This window comes from Phocoena sinus, chromosome 16, assembly GCF_008692025.1.
Source record: "Phocoena sinus isolate mPhoSin1 chromosome 16, mPhoSin1.pri, whole genome shotgun sequence".
Classification (NCBI taxonomy): domain Eukaryota; kingdom Metazoa; phylum Chordata; class Mammalia; order Artiodactyla; family Phocoenidae; genus Phocoena; species Phocoena sinus.
Genome location: NC_045778.1, coordinates 39538043 through 39552002, shown reverse-complemented (window position 1 = coordinate 39552002; position 13960 = coordinate 39538043). Strand labels below are relative to the sequence as shown.

At 49.3% G+C, this 13960-nt stretch overlaps 1 long non-coding RNA gene across 2 annotated transcripts; it reads left to right on the top strand.

The window, feature by feature from the left end:
- Positions 1-884: 884 nt before the first annotated feature.
- LOC116741740 lies at positions 885-3961 on the top strand. Of its 2 annotated transcripts, XR_004346260.1 has the most exons (3): positions 885-971; positions 2921-3104; positions 3363-3961. It is a non-coding gene; the product is annotated as an uncharacterized LOC116741740 (long non-coding RNA). The 2 variants fall into 2 exon arrangements; XR_004346259.1 differs by lacking the exon at positions 885-971 and having other exon boundaries at positions 2056-3104.
- Positions 3962-13960: the final 9999 nt, after the last annotated feature.

Below are 13960 nucleotides of genomic sequence, written 5' to 3'. Positions count from 1 at the left end.
GCTGGTGGAACACACAGCCCCGCAGGGTCAGAGACAACGTCCAGCCCCTAGGCCTGCAGGGTCCCTCTGTGCCCCCCACCCCACCAATGTGGGGTCCTAGCTCCACCCACTGCAGTTCATGGTCATCTTCCGAGTGCAAAGCCTTTGCTCAAATTGTCACCCCAGTGAGTGTATGACCCTGACGGTCACTACTCCTGGCTCTAGTCCCCAGAGCTGCAGCTTTCCTTCTTGCGTGGAGCGGAGACCCCGGGAGAAATGTCCCTCACCAGCTGTGGGAGTGACGATGCTCTGTGTCACCAAGTCCAGTTTCATTTTTACATTCACACATGTAAAGTTGTGCCTTGGAAAGGATCTTTCCAAAAGGAAGACAGCATACAATTCTCTGATTAATCAGAGCAATAGTCAAATCAAAGAATTCACCGAAGCCACACTGAGGCCTGAATTATCAATTGTGAGAGACAGGACTTCTATCCAACCATATCAAACAAAGTAACTGGGTAACGTTCAAATGCTTATTTATTTGTAGGGCTGGGCCAAGAACGAGAAAATATCTAAATGAAAATTCAGAATCTTCTGAACTTGGCATTTCCGATGGATCTAAGAGCTCGCTTATGTTCAATCCACTGACTCCTAATTAGGAAAGGAGCAGAGAATTCCAAAGAACAAGATCCCTTGCCTTTCAGAATGGTTATAGGACTTCCAGATGGCATATTGAAAGGTATGACAATGGAGGCAAGCCTGGGGGTGGGATAAAACAGGTGCTTGAAAGCCAAAATGAGATGCCATACAGCACGGTTTGAGTTAATAGCGGCAGCAGAAAACAAAACAACCCCTTGTGACCGCTCTGGGTTGAGAAAACAGTCAGGTCATGGGACCCATTCCTGCAGGCCCTGGAGCTATCAACGGCTGGGCAATGTGCTGAAACCTGGGAGGGAGCAGCCTGGTGACACTGAAAGGCCAGCTTGGGGGAGGTAAGGATGCCCCCACCACTTCCTTGCTGCACACCCACCTACAGAGAAGGGGTTTCTGAGAAGGAGCTGGGCGCACCTGGGCCGGGGAGGGGACGGCTGCCTCGATGCAGTGCACCCCTGCCCAGCACAAACACCCCCTTAACTGAGAAGCTGCGCTCTCCACCTACCCCGCCCCCACACCCCGAGCCTCAGATCCGATCAGCAGCGTTCAGAGGCTGCACACGTAGTGCGGAGGAAAGCACACGTGCTTGCGGGAGCAGACGCCCCTGCACCCAGCCCCCAGTGGTGATACTGTCTAGCTGTGGGTGTTGAGGAAGGCTCTCGAGCTCTCTGGGTCTGATCGTCCTCATCTGTAAGGAGGTTCGGGGATACCCACCTTGCAGAGGACCAAGAACAATGTAGCTCAACAGACTTAGCTCTTTGCATCCTCTCCTGTCCTTGGTTGTTCTCGAATCTCTCAGCTGGCCTCGGGGTCCCTGCCACCTGTGGGCGCCGAGGACAGGTCTGTGACTCACTGCTCTACTCCCCTTATGCCCAGCGTGGCTCTGGGCGGGTGTCCTTGAAGAATCTCTTCTTATCCACACCCGAGGCCTCGAATCCCCCATCCAATGCTCCAGCGGCCCCTCCCTGCAGCTCAAAGAATTTCCCCTGGGGACACCTCCCACCCTCTGCTTCAAACCTCCTGATGCCTGGCCGGGCTTCCTGGGTTCTAGCCACTGTCTCAAATTTCAGAGCTCCTCTTTTCTCCACTCTACTCCCTTCTTTCCTTCCTTTCGCATTAATCTGTTTGCCTTCTTTGTCTCCTCTCTCTCCCTCCTTCCTCCCCTTCCTTCCTCCCTCCCTCTCTCTCCCTGCCTCACTCCTTCCAGTTGATGAATGGTTTGCATGGCCCTCTGAGCTTTGATTTCATTTTACTCTCAAAGACACTGCCCATCACCTCATTCCCTTACTCCCAAATCCTTCACTCAGGGCCCTGGGAAGTCAAGTCCTCAGCCAGGCTCTGCTCCCTCCCCCAGACACTATCTGAAAGTTGGCAACTGTAGTGGACATTTGATTTGCAAAAGTGAAGTCAGGGGAGGTGGGTTTATTCTCTCCAGCGAGACCCTGGACATCTGCCTGCTCCAGGCCTGGTCTACCAGCCGTCCCTTCCAACCCCTGGACAAATTTGCATCCTTCCAATGTATCCTCTTCTGTTTAAGTTACTAGAATAGGTCCTTGTTGCTTCCAACCAAAGAACTCTCGCTGCATGAGTGAAGAGGGCAAGACACCCAGGACAAGAGGGAGCAGGGAATACAGGCCACAGGGGACCCTAGCTGAGGCCATTTCAGTCATCGAGGTGAGAAATGATTAGTGCTTACTGAGGCAGGAGCAGTGAGTGTGCTGAGAAGGAGATGATCAAAGGGCTATTAAGAAGGCAAGGAAAGCATTGGGTGTGGAAGATGAGCCCACCCCCAGGCTCCTGGTCAGGGTGTTAGATGGAAGGTGGGGCTCCTGCAAAGGTAGCACGTGTGAAATGTGAAAGCCTCACCAAATACTTGCTCTGGCCTCCAAGTCCTTGTGGATCCAACTCTTTTTCTCCCCAGATTGCAGATTTAAAGCCAAGGCCAGGAAAGCCTTGTTAAAGGCAGGTTTGCTCTGATTCCTGGGTCCAGGAACTAGAAGGGCTCATTGATAGGCCAGGGATGTTCCCCTCCTAGGCTGTCTGCCTGCGGCTGGAAGACTTCTCTGTGTCTGGGGGACTACGCAGTTCCCAGGCCCGCACGTGGCACGGGGTCTCTGGGAAGACACAGAACGTGTCAAAACAGACGGCATGTGTTCCTTCAGCCACTGGAAAACAGAGCCATGGACAGACCAAGAGGAAGCTGCCGACGCTGGAGGTGCGTAAAAGGTGGGCTTGAACACAGTCACCCTGGAACAGTAGTGTTCCGTGTGTCCCATCCCCTTTTCAGAGCTACAGCAAAAACCCGAGAAAATAAAGGTGCGTGATTCAGGGTGAGCCTCAGCCTCCTCCACCAGGACACCTGGGAAGTGGTCCTCGGGTGATCAGGGACCAGCCTAAAAACGAGCTGACAAGGAATGCTGGAATACTGAGGCCGGGAAGACCCAAATCATGTCAGCGTCTGGACAATGAGGGTAAGTGAGACTCTGAACCAGGGGGAGGGCAGCATTTACAACACTGGGCTGCTGTACAGACAGATCACATGGCAGATGACCATTCGCTTGACCTCTGACCTTGGAGAGCTCACTTCGCCTTTCCCAGGCTCGGTCTCTCCTTAGCGTTGTGGATGCGTAAAGCATTGACAGAGTCCTGACACATGGTAAATGCTCAATAGATTGGAGCTTTTACTTTCCTAAGACATCAATCTCTCTTTCTTTCCTTTCTCTCTAAAGGCGAGGTATTGCCCCACAACCTGCATCCTGCACAGCAGCAAGGAGTCCAAGGAGATGGCATTCTCCTCCCACCCCTGCCAGTGACCAGCTGGACTTAAGCAAGTGTTTCACCTCTCCAGAACTGAGCTTCTCCTCTCCTAACGAGTGGTGAAAAGGGATGATGTACGGGGGCCACTTCCTGCAAAAACGCATGGAACTGAAAGTTCTGCACTGCATGGTTCTCCACAGTATGTGCTCGCGCAGCTGTGTAGTCTCAAGGCATCAGGAGTTCCCCAGCGGCTTTCATGCACAGGTAATGGGAAGGGTTGCCTTCACAGCTTAGTGTCAGTACCCAGATATCCTCGTGATAAAGTCAGCTTCGGAGTCTAAACTGCAATGTGCTCCAGGTTCAACAACTCAGTATGAGAGAAGAAGTCTTAGACACTCTGGGAAAACATCACTTTTGAAAAAGAAAAAACTAGCAAATAGTCCCAACAACATTAATGGATATTTTTATTATGTATAAATAATCATGAGAGACAAAAATCGTATCCCTCTTTTCCCGTTATTAGTATTTTTAAATGCACAAAACTTAATAAAACTCATAAAATGTCCCTAAATACTACTCCATTGCCATTTAGTCTTGTTCACTGATGACATTTCTATTTCCTTTAAAGTATTCTTATAAGACTTCTTCTCCATGTCAACTCACAGTTGGCATTTATGTTGTCTGCTTCCCCTCCTTATCTCTGTGACACTGAATTCTGGAATTCAGTCTTGGTAAGTGTCTGTCCTGAGAAGATGGATAAATTGTATCTGGAAAATCCCTTGAGATGTCTGCTCACGTCATGATTCTGCTGTTTTAACAAGCATCAGTGCATTCACGTGGCTCAGAGGAGGGCTCTCGTCACTCTTCAGTTCTAACACCCGCAGGTCCCACTGTTTAAAGGGCAACCTAGTACTATGCGCCCAAAGAAAACAGAGGGGCAGTGGGAGGGGGCAGCTAAGAGTCAGCCTGCGTGGTTTTCACTGAGGTCACATACATCATTCCAACACCAGGTCTCTGATTCATTGATACCAACTGAGGGTCCAACAGTTCAATTCAATTCTGACACTAAGTACCCGGAGCCGATGCAGATCCCACAGGTTAAGGGCTCAGTCCCACAAGACTGTCCCCACTTTACATACCAGCTGCAAACAAAGTCCCCAGACCTGCCCTTCTGCTTGGCTGACTACAAATTCAGGGTTCCCATGACCCCCTCAGGTTTATAATTTGCTAGAAGGAGTCAACTCTACTTACAAGTACAATTTTATGATGTATGCTGGAAATCATGGCCGTTGGTGATTGAAGTCAATCCGCAGACCCTCTACCCTATGCAAAGGTCAGGAGGTGAAGCTGAAAGTTGTAACCTTCTAATCAGGTGGCTGGTTCCTCTGGCAACCAACCCCCATCCTGAAGCTCTGTAGGAGCTGCCAGAATCAACTCATTAGCATAAATTCTGGTGTGGTCAACTCATTAGCATAAATTCTGGTGTGTTCGAAAGGGGTTTGCTATGAATAATAAAAAGCGCTCAGGAAATTCCTCAGGTTTTAGGAGCTCTGTGTCAGGAACCAGGGACAAAGATCAAAATCCTAATTTGGGGGCTTCCCTAGTGGCGCAGTGGTTGAGAGTCCGCCTGCCCATGCAGGGGACATGGGTTCGTGCCCCGGTCCGGGAAGATTCCACATGCCGCGGAGCGGCTAGGCTCGTGAGCCGTGGCCGCTGAGCCTGCGTGTCCGGAGCCTGTGCTCTGCCACGGGAGAGGCCACAACAGTGAGAAGCCCGTGTACCGCAAAAAAAGAAAAAAAAAATCCTATTTTTGATTATAACACACAGCCAGAGCCGGGCTGGAATGTCAGAGGTGCCAGGTGTCACCTGGCTGACTGGGCAAGGTACTCACTCTCTGTGAGCATTGGGTTCCTGGTCTGTAAACAAGATATCCTCAAACCTAAAGGTAGGGTGGGCTGTGAGCATCGGGAGGATAGTGTGAAAATGCCAAACAAGTGTGAGTTAAAACTCTCCATGATGACGTTCTGTTTCACATCTGGCTAAAATCAGACCCAGTCAGAGTTCTCCACCATAACCCTAAGTGTAGATTGCCACACCCACTGAAGAGAATTGTTTGTTAGTTTCTATAAAGGTAAACATACATCTACCCTATGACTCAGCAATTCCACTCACAGGTATTTACCACAAGAAATAAATACCTGTGTCTACAAAAGAGAACTGTACTTGAATGTTCGTAGCAACATTCTTCATAATAGTCAGTAAAAACCTGGAAATAACAGATGAATGGGTAAATGAATTATGGTATAATAAAAACAGATATAAAAACCCAAATGGAAGAATCTTAAATTTTTAAGAAGCCAGACACAAAGGATACATACCTTATGATTCCATTTAGATTAAATCTAGAATAGTCAAAACTAATCTCTAACACACAAAAGTAAGAACACAGTGGTTGGGTGGTTGATTGGAGGGGGTACAGGGAGCTCGCTTGGAGATTGAAAATGTTCTAGCCTTTGTTTTGAGTGGTAGTTACATAGATATATATGATTATCAAAATTCTCCAAACTGAAAGATTAAAATCTTCCATGGTACTGTATATTGGTTGTGTCTCAATTTTTTAAAATCTTTTAAAGCTCTCTCCATGAGGATCATGGACCTAGGCACTGAATGGAGATCTGTCTCTCGGTGGGAAGAGGGGGCCCTGGGCTATAAAAGACAAAGTGGGGTCCATGTCTAATTCTACAACCCAACCCTCAATTCATTGCCAGGGACTTGCTAAGGAAGGGTTCCCATGCAGTTGTGGACATCTAAACTTGCCTACAGAGGCAGTGTCTATGAAATGCATTCCCTGAATCAGGATTCTTGCCTGCCTCCCCCAATGCTGAGCTCCCACACCAGAAACTCCTGGGACATAACAAGGAATGTCATTCATCTCTGCATCCCCAGTACCTGGCTGGGGGCAGGCACACCACAGGCGCTCTATAAATTCTTAACTATACTAAATTGCTAAATACCAAGGTCAGCAGCTATGGATGACTCAGAAAAGCCAGTCTTTGGCACCAAAGTATCCAGTTTGTCAACATGCATTGACTATGTTAACCATATAACTATACAATTTCTACCAATCAACAGTGGTAGGGGTGGGATAGCTTTCTCCTCATGCCATACACCAAAGAGACAACAAATGCAGCCCCTCACTCAGAAGCTGTGTTCTAAGGGAAGCAGAGAGATGGAGCATTGATGTTGTTGTTCTCTCTCTCTCTCTCTCTCTCCCTCTCTCTCTCTCTCTCTGAGAACTTCTGGCGTGCTGCCATGCTGATCAGAATAATCATATAAGCATTTGGTGAAGTGATTTATTAGGGGGTAAAAAGCCACGTGAGGTCCTTCTCCACTCACCTCACTTCTGCTTTCTGCAACTTTCTTTTGCACTGAAGTGTGGGGAAGAGATAGAAGTAGAGGTTACAACTCCTGCTTCCGACCCATTGATCCCAGGATAAAGTCTCCCACCAGCAAGTCCCTGAGGTAGGTCAGAGTTGAGGGTACCTGCACCATTCCCAGCATCACCATGGAAACATCTCCACCTCTGGGAAATAATGAAAATTGCTGGTATAGAGTGAACTATATTTAAAAAGACAGAGTTAGCCCTGAGAGAGGAGTGATAAAGGGATCATTTTAATTAGGAAGTAAGAGGTCATACCACCCACAGGGGTTATGCAGATGTACGTAAGCACCATTTACAAATCTAATATTGAAGTTGAGCTCAGCAGTTTGGAGTACCTATTAACCACACTCCCGTGACATTCACCTACCTGGTGTACATACATTGAATTTTGCTACAAATAAGGGCTCTCGTCCTGCACGGCTGTTGTTAAACATTTACCAGCCAGCATGCTATTATCCCAGAACCCTGTGTACCTGCAGGAACTGTTGACCTTTACACTGGAAAGTGGTATGGTTTAGTCCATATCTCTGAACGACCCCCTGGCTGTAGTGTGGCATCTGGAGTGGCAGGTGGAGGGGTGAGAGGTGGGGAGGTCAGCTGGCTGTCGATGGCACACATCAGAGGATAAGCAGACAGCCCTGGGGTTGGCCACAGACACAGGGGTGATAAAGAGGAGGCAGATGAGGGCAACGCCAGGAAGTGGGAACAGCAGGGCTTCTGCTGACCTGGGAAGAGCTGAAGGAAAACTAGAAGCAAAGTCTGCTCTGAGGTTGTGAATCTGAGTGATGGGTAGATAGTGATGTCACAGAAAGAGATTATACTGGGGACCAGGATCGAGAAAAGATGAGTCTCTTTGAGCTGTTTTGAAATCAAAGTAATGGGTGGTACCCCCTGACCCTGAACATAGGGTGTCAGCCAAGCAGAGATTGGAGGAAAGGTGCCCGTGTCCTTCGCTAACAGATCATCTCCCCTGCTCAGCATGTTTTCACCTTGTTTTATGATCTGAGCATCAGAGCTGGAAGAATGTTTGTGACCCTCAGACCCTCTCACCTCACTGAGCAGATGAGATCATTAGGAGATAAGCAGACCCCAAACCTGTCACTCCCAGGCCAGTTCCAAAACCCTGACACACCCCAAACCCAGGGCTGGGACAGGGGTCTGTTAGCGGCAGGACGTGCCCTGTCAGCAGGGGTCAACTTGATCTGCCATCAACTTCAACAGGACAGGCCCTTGTGCTGGACACAGGGGTGAAAGTGAAGGTAAAATGTCATTCCCAGGGAGCTCCAAGGGCAGGGAGGAAGCACCAAAGGGAGAAGAAAGCCACTGCAAGGGGCCTGAAGATTAGCCTGGAGCCAGCTCTCACCTCCTGCCCAAATGTGCCCAGGCTTTGGCTCTCAGCCACCCTGAGAGGGACAGGGCGAGCTTCCACTCGGGCCCAGGACTGAGAGGCAGAAGAGTCTGGGTCCAGCGGGAGCAAAGTAAGAGAAGAGGCCACATCTGTCCAGGTACCGAGGTGTGCTGGGGCAGGGTCAAGGCAGGGCGAGGCAGCAGGCTAGAAGAATCCAGCCACTTCGAAACGGGTGACTCCAAGGGGGAGGCTCTGCAGCCACCAAAAGAGTGCCGGTGCTCAGGGGGCGGCTCTCCTGAGGCCATTTATCCTGGTTTGGAGCATGAAAGGCTTCCGATTTGTGGGGTCCCCACTCACCCATCCAGGCCGAATACAGGGTGGCAGAGCCAGAAGGAAGAGAGGCACATGTCCTGTGTCGGCCCCCCGCCAGCTCAAAGAGAATAGTTTGCGTCTTCATTTGTTATAAATGTCTCTTGTGTGCCAGGCACTGTTCCAGGCACTAGGAATACTAGGGTGAGGGACCCCACAAAGTCCCTGCCCTGAGAGAATGCATATGCTAGTGGAGGGGAGACAAACAGTAAGCAGGCATACAAATGAGAATACGTATGTATGTGTTAGGGAGAAACTAAAGGAGAATAACAGACCCTGGACAGATTCCTCGCACCCTGTTTACTCACCCATAAAATGGGACTGATGTCCCCCCCACAGGACCGTGGTGAAGCACAGGTGGGACGTGATGGAGTCCACCCCAACCCTGGAGGGAGGGTGACTGGGGCAAATTCAACCACTGGCGCTTTTGCCCTTTTTACTGTGGTCAATATACATAAAATTTACCATTTTAAACATTTTTAAGTGGCTTTTAGTGCATTCACAAGGTTATGCAACCATCACCGCCATCCAGTCCATCCCCAGAGCTTTCTCATCTTCCCAACAGAAACTATACCCACTAAACAATAACGCCACACTTCTCCTGCCCCCAGCCCCTGGCAACGTCTATCTTACTCTCTGTCCCTGTGAATTTGCCTGTTCTAGGACCTCATAAAGGTGGAATCATACAGAATTCGTCCTTTCGTGTCTAACATTTCACTCAGCTTCACCTACAAGAGGAATCACTGGATCTTACGGTAATTCTGTGTTTAGCTTTTTGAGGGACTGCTGTTTTCCAAAATGACTCCCACCAGCAGTGCACAAGGGTTCCAATTTCCCCACATCCTGGCCACACCTATTATTCTCCATTTTTTTTAGTAATAGCCATTCAAGAGGGTGTGAAGCAGTCTTTTGCTCTCTTTTATATAATCACCATAATTATTGTCAGAATGTTTCCTGCATATATGTTTGTGCCTGCATTGCTCTGTGCTCTATTCATTTATAGTACACATTTTTTGTCCGGGGTTGTATACACCAGCCTCTGCACTCTGTACCTTATGGGCAATTTAAGGCATTGTCAAAGGTCTTCCCAAATGTATAACTGTCTCTATGCTTCTTTCCATGGAAACAGAAGTGTCAGGGGACGGGCAGCCTCTATAGAGAGCTTGGTATTGTGTCACTTTCAGACCTAGGATGTTAAAAGCCAGTCCTAGCCCTCTCCTCCCCCATCACCCTGCCACTCCTGTCCATGCTAAACCCTGTGCCCAGGAGGAAGGCAAGGCCAAGGGCAACTCACCCAGGCTTCACACTCATATTTATGAGCCATTGCTCTTTTTCTAAACAATTGGAACCAATGTGAGTCGGTACAGAACAGGGGAAATATAGAGCCTTTAAACAGTCCCTGGCCAGACTCACCTGGTCCCCCAGATCTGATCCTCTGTGATCCTCAAGCTCAAACAATAAATAACACAGGTCCTGGAGCAGGACAAACTCGCAGGTATAATTTATATCTCAAAATCCAAGCAAGATCCAAAGAGCAGCCAGGCCTACAGATGTAAATCCCAGCTCATTCATACGCTGACATTCCATGGTCTGAAAAAAAAAAGCAAGAAGGTGCTTTCCTGGGTAAGAGTTCCACAAAGCGAGGTCTTGAACTCCCAGGGAGGAGCACTTCCCGGCACTTCGGCGAAAGCGAAGCAGAGACTGGGGGAAAGACATCCGTGTCCTTGGCTACAGGTCGTCTTCCCACTCAGCAAGTTTTCACCTCGTTTCACAGTCTCAGGGTATCAGAGCCAGAGGGATGTTGATGATCCTTGGACTTCTCACCTCATCACACAGATGAGATCATCGAGGCCCAGGGTTTCCATGCAGTAAGCTGCCCCAAGCCTGTCACTCCCAGGCCAGCCCCTTGACCCCGACACGCCCACCAACATCTATGAAGGGCGGCACCTATCCTTCCTCAAATGGGAGACTTTGAGATCATTGTTGACACGTCGGTTTTGTTTTGTTTTTTAAACTGACATTTGAGTCCCAGCTGATTCTTTTAGCAAGAACAAAACGTTGACATGACAATGGGTGGGTTCAGACATGAGACACCCCTCAGTGCAAATATGAAATACATCATTATGAATTATGTATTTCATAATGATGTATTTCATATGGCAGGCTCAAAAGGGGAAAAGCCAAACACTGATCATAAAGCGACTAGAAACTGAAACTCCTCCTGTGAGGCAGGAGAAACTTCCTTGGAAGAAGACAGGGCCAGCTTCCTGGAAGCACACACACACCCCCCAAGCTCGTGGGACCAGAGAGATGGAGTGACCCCACTGGGGAGGCCCACAGCTGTCCTGAGTAGCAGCTACACCTCTGCTCCATGAGTCCCCTGTGTTCAGGGATCCCTTCCAGATCTCATATTGGAGGGCCTTTCTTCTGCTGCACGTTTCCTTGCTGGACAAAAATAAGAGCCAGTTTAACAGAGACAAAAGAATATTCACTGAGCACTGCCACGTACCCAGGCTGGGCCGGGAGGGAGCTTCACGCCTTGAAACTAAAAGGTGAGACCCCCACCCCCACCCCACAGATGGAGGGTGGAGCTGAACCTCAGACCATACACTGCCAGCAAAAACACCTCCGTGCCCATTAGACCCTGACCTCCAACCCTGCCTGAGTTCTAACACCTACAAGGCCCAGGTTGATCTCAGGAGCTGGTTTAGGGCACTGAGGCTGCCTGCTCTATGTTGTTGCTGTTTTTCAGTTGATCCTGATGTGCAGTCAGGATTGAGAGCCACTGTTGGACCAGCGGTTCTCAAAAGTCACCTGAGGAGCTTTAAAAAAGGGTACTGAGCCTGAGTCCACCCCCCCATCACCCCCATCCCCCCACCGACGTTCTGATTGAATTGGCCTGAGGTGCGGCCCGGGCATTAGGATGTATAAAACTCCCCAAGTTGATTCCTCTGTGCAGTCAAGAATAAGACCCAACGTCTTAGGTGACGCTTCGGGAAAGAGAGTCTGGATTTCTCAGAAAAGTCCAAGGACCCCATCCTCTGGGTGCTTAACCCCATAGGGTTCTGCCCACCTCATTCTCCAGGGTCAAAATCTCTGGTTTCACCTGCTCCTCAAACACCCTCCCACACAGAGAAACCTGCAGTCGGTGCTACAGAGGTCGGGTTGGCCTGTGTCCTGCACTGGAACCGCCTCTGAGGCTCTTCTGCATCCTGACTTCCCTCAGCCCTGTGTGAGCTGTGAGCCCAGCCGGCTTCCCAGAAGACCCTGCCAGAGGCCTTTCAGTTCCTTCTGGTAGATTTTTTGGGTTATGTTACCTTTGCAAGGCATTAGCAGCCTGACTTCTGAGTCAATCAAGTTCCCAATCTTCCAGGGAGGCCCCAGTGACTGGGAAGCGCTGGCAGCCTAAGAAACGTAAGCACAACGCAGAGACGGTCCAGCCCAAGAGCACCGTGAGGCAGGGAAGGACGGCTGATCTGGAGCCGGGGGTCTCATCAGAGTCACCCACAGGGCTTGTTAAACCCCAGATTGCTGGGCCCCACCCCTAGAGTTTCTAATTCAGTCGGGTGCCCGGGTTGGGGTGGTGGGGGGCAGGATTTGCATCTCTAACAGGTGATTCTGCTGCTGCTGGTCCAGAGAGCATCCTTTGAGAAACACTGGTCCACAGACTGCTGCTTTCTACCTTTCTCGCAATTGCACTTTTCCTCTAAGGACTCCCTGAAAGGCTAAATAAAATACCCCAATTTCTTGTGCTTTGGTTCCCCTCCCCAATCTTCTGTAGAAGTCAGAGTATGCAGTGGAAGGATGGACAGTGTAGCAGACAGAGTAATGGTCCCCCACAATGCCCATGTCCTAATCCCTGGGACCTGTGAGGGTTATGTTACACAGAAAAAGGGAAGTAAGGTTGCAGATGGAATTTAGTTGCTAATGAGCTGACCTTAAGTTAAGGATACTAGCCAGAGCTATCCAGGTACACCCAGTGCAATAGCAGTGGAGCCATTTTCCCATCTGGGAGAGAAATGAGACAAAAGAAGAAGAGATTCAAAGGTGAGAGGGACTGGACCACATTTGATGGCTTCGAAGATGGAGAAAGGGGGCCACAAACTAAGGAAACTAAGGAAATGGGGCCGTCAGTCCTACAGCCACAAGGAACTGAGCTCCGCCAACAACCTGAATGAGCAAGGAAACAGATCTTCCCACAGAGCCCCCAGAAAGGAACCCAGCCCTGACAACACTTTGATTTTAGCCCAGTGAGACCTGTATGGGGCTTCTGACCTCCAATACTATGAGGTAATAAATTTGTGTCGTTTTAAGACACTAAATGTGTGGGGATTTATTACAATGGCAATAGGAAATTTTTACAGAAGGGGTGGAAACAATAACTGGAACTAACACTTACCACATGTGATTTAGTTATCACAATGGCTCCCACTGGGTTCAGTAAGGAGAACCATGTACCTGGGTTCCCCACATGTACTCAATAATTGGGCTCCCATTGAAGCCTCAGAACTTTGTGGTTTTACATCCCTGTGTGCTGCTTCTGTCCTGTGTGTGTGCCCTGGTGCAGTCTCCTCTGTCTCAAAGTTTCCAGAACCCCATTCCAAGGTAGTCTTTTGGACCAGATAAAACAGGTGGGAATTATACAGGTAGAAACTGTAGGTGGAAGGAACAGAGGGGTGAGGTATCACAGGAAAAGCAAACAGAGGAAAAGTGAGGCTAGCTTTTAAACTTGAGAACATATAGGTAAGGAGCTGACAAAGGAAGTGGTCAGAATGTGGGACTTGATCCCAAGTGGAAGATTATGTTGGCATCCCTACTGCCCTAATGCAGCCTCTCCCTGGAAGCCTCCAGTGATGAGACCTCGCCATGCTAAAGACAGCTCGGTTCACCATTACGCAGCTCACAGTGTGACAACTGATGGAAACTTCCCAGCAAGGAAAGAGGGATGTGAGTCTAGTGTGGTGAGGCACATGGTGAATGTCATCACCGAGATGAGGAAGGGACCTGACTCCACCCACGCTCCTTCCCAGCCAGGGACAGAGCCCCCTGTAACCAAGCAAGGAGTTTCCTGTCCCTTGGCCTTTACATGGGCTACAACCATGACTGACGTGGGCCCAGCAAGTCTCACACACGTGCTTCAATAGCTGTGGATGGCATGGGGCTGGCATCGTCTGGAGCACTTTGTCCTCTCCATCACTGAAGCCTCCACATCTGTGGCTTCAAGTGCTTCCTGGAAGCCACTTCTAAGGAGCCTCCCTGGATGGGCTCAGCCCTGTAGTTTCTCTCCCATAGCACTAAGTTCATGCAGTTTTTAACTATATACAAGTTCATTCTCTCTGTACCACCTAGCAGTGAGCCTTCCATATATAGGCATTCTATATATTTTTGTTGGCAGGTGCACAATTCCAGTA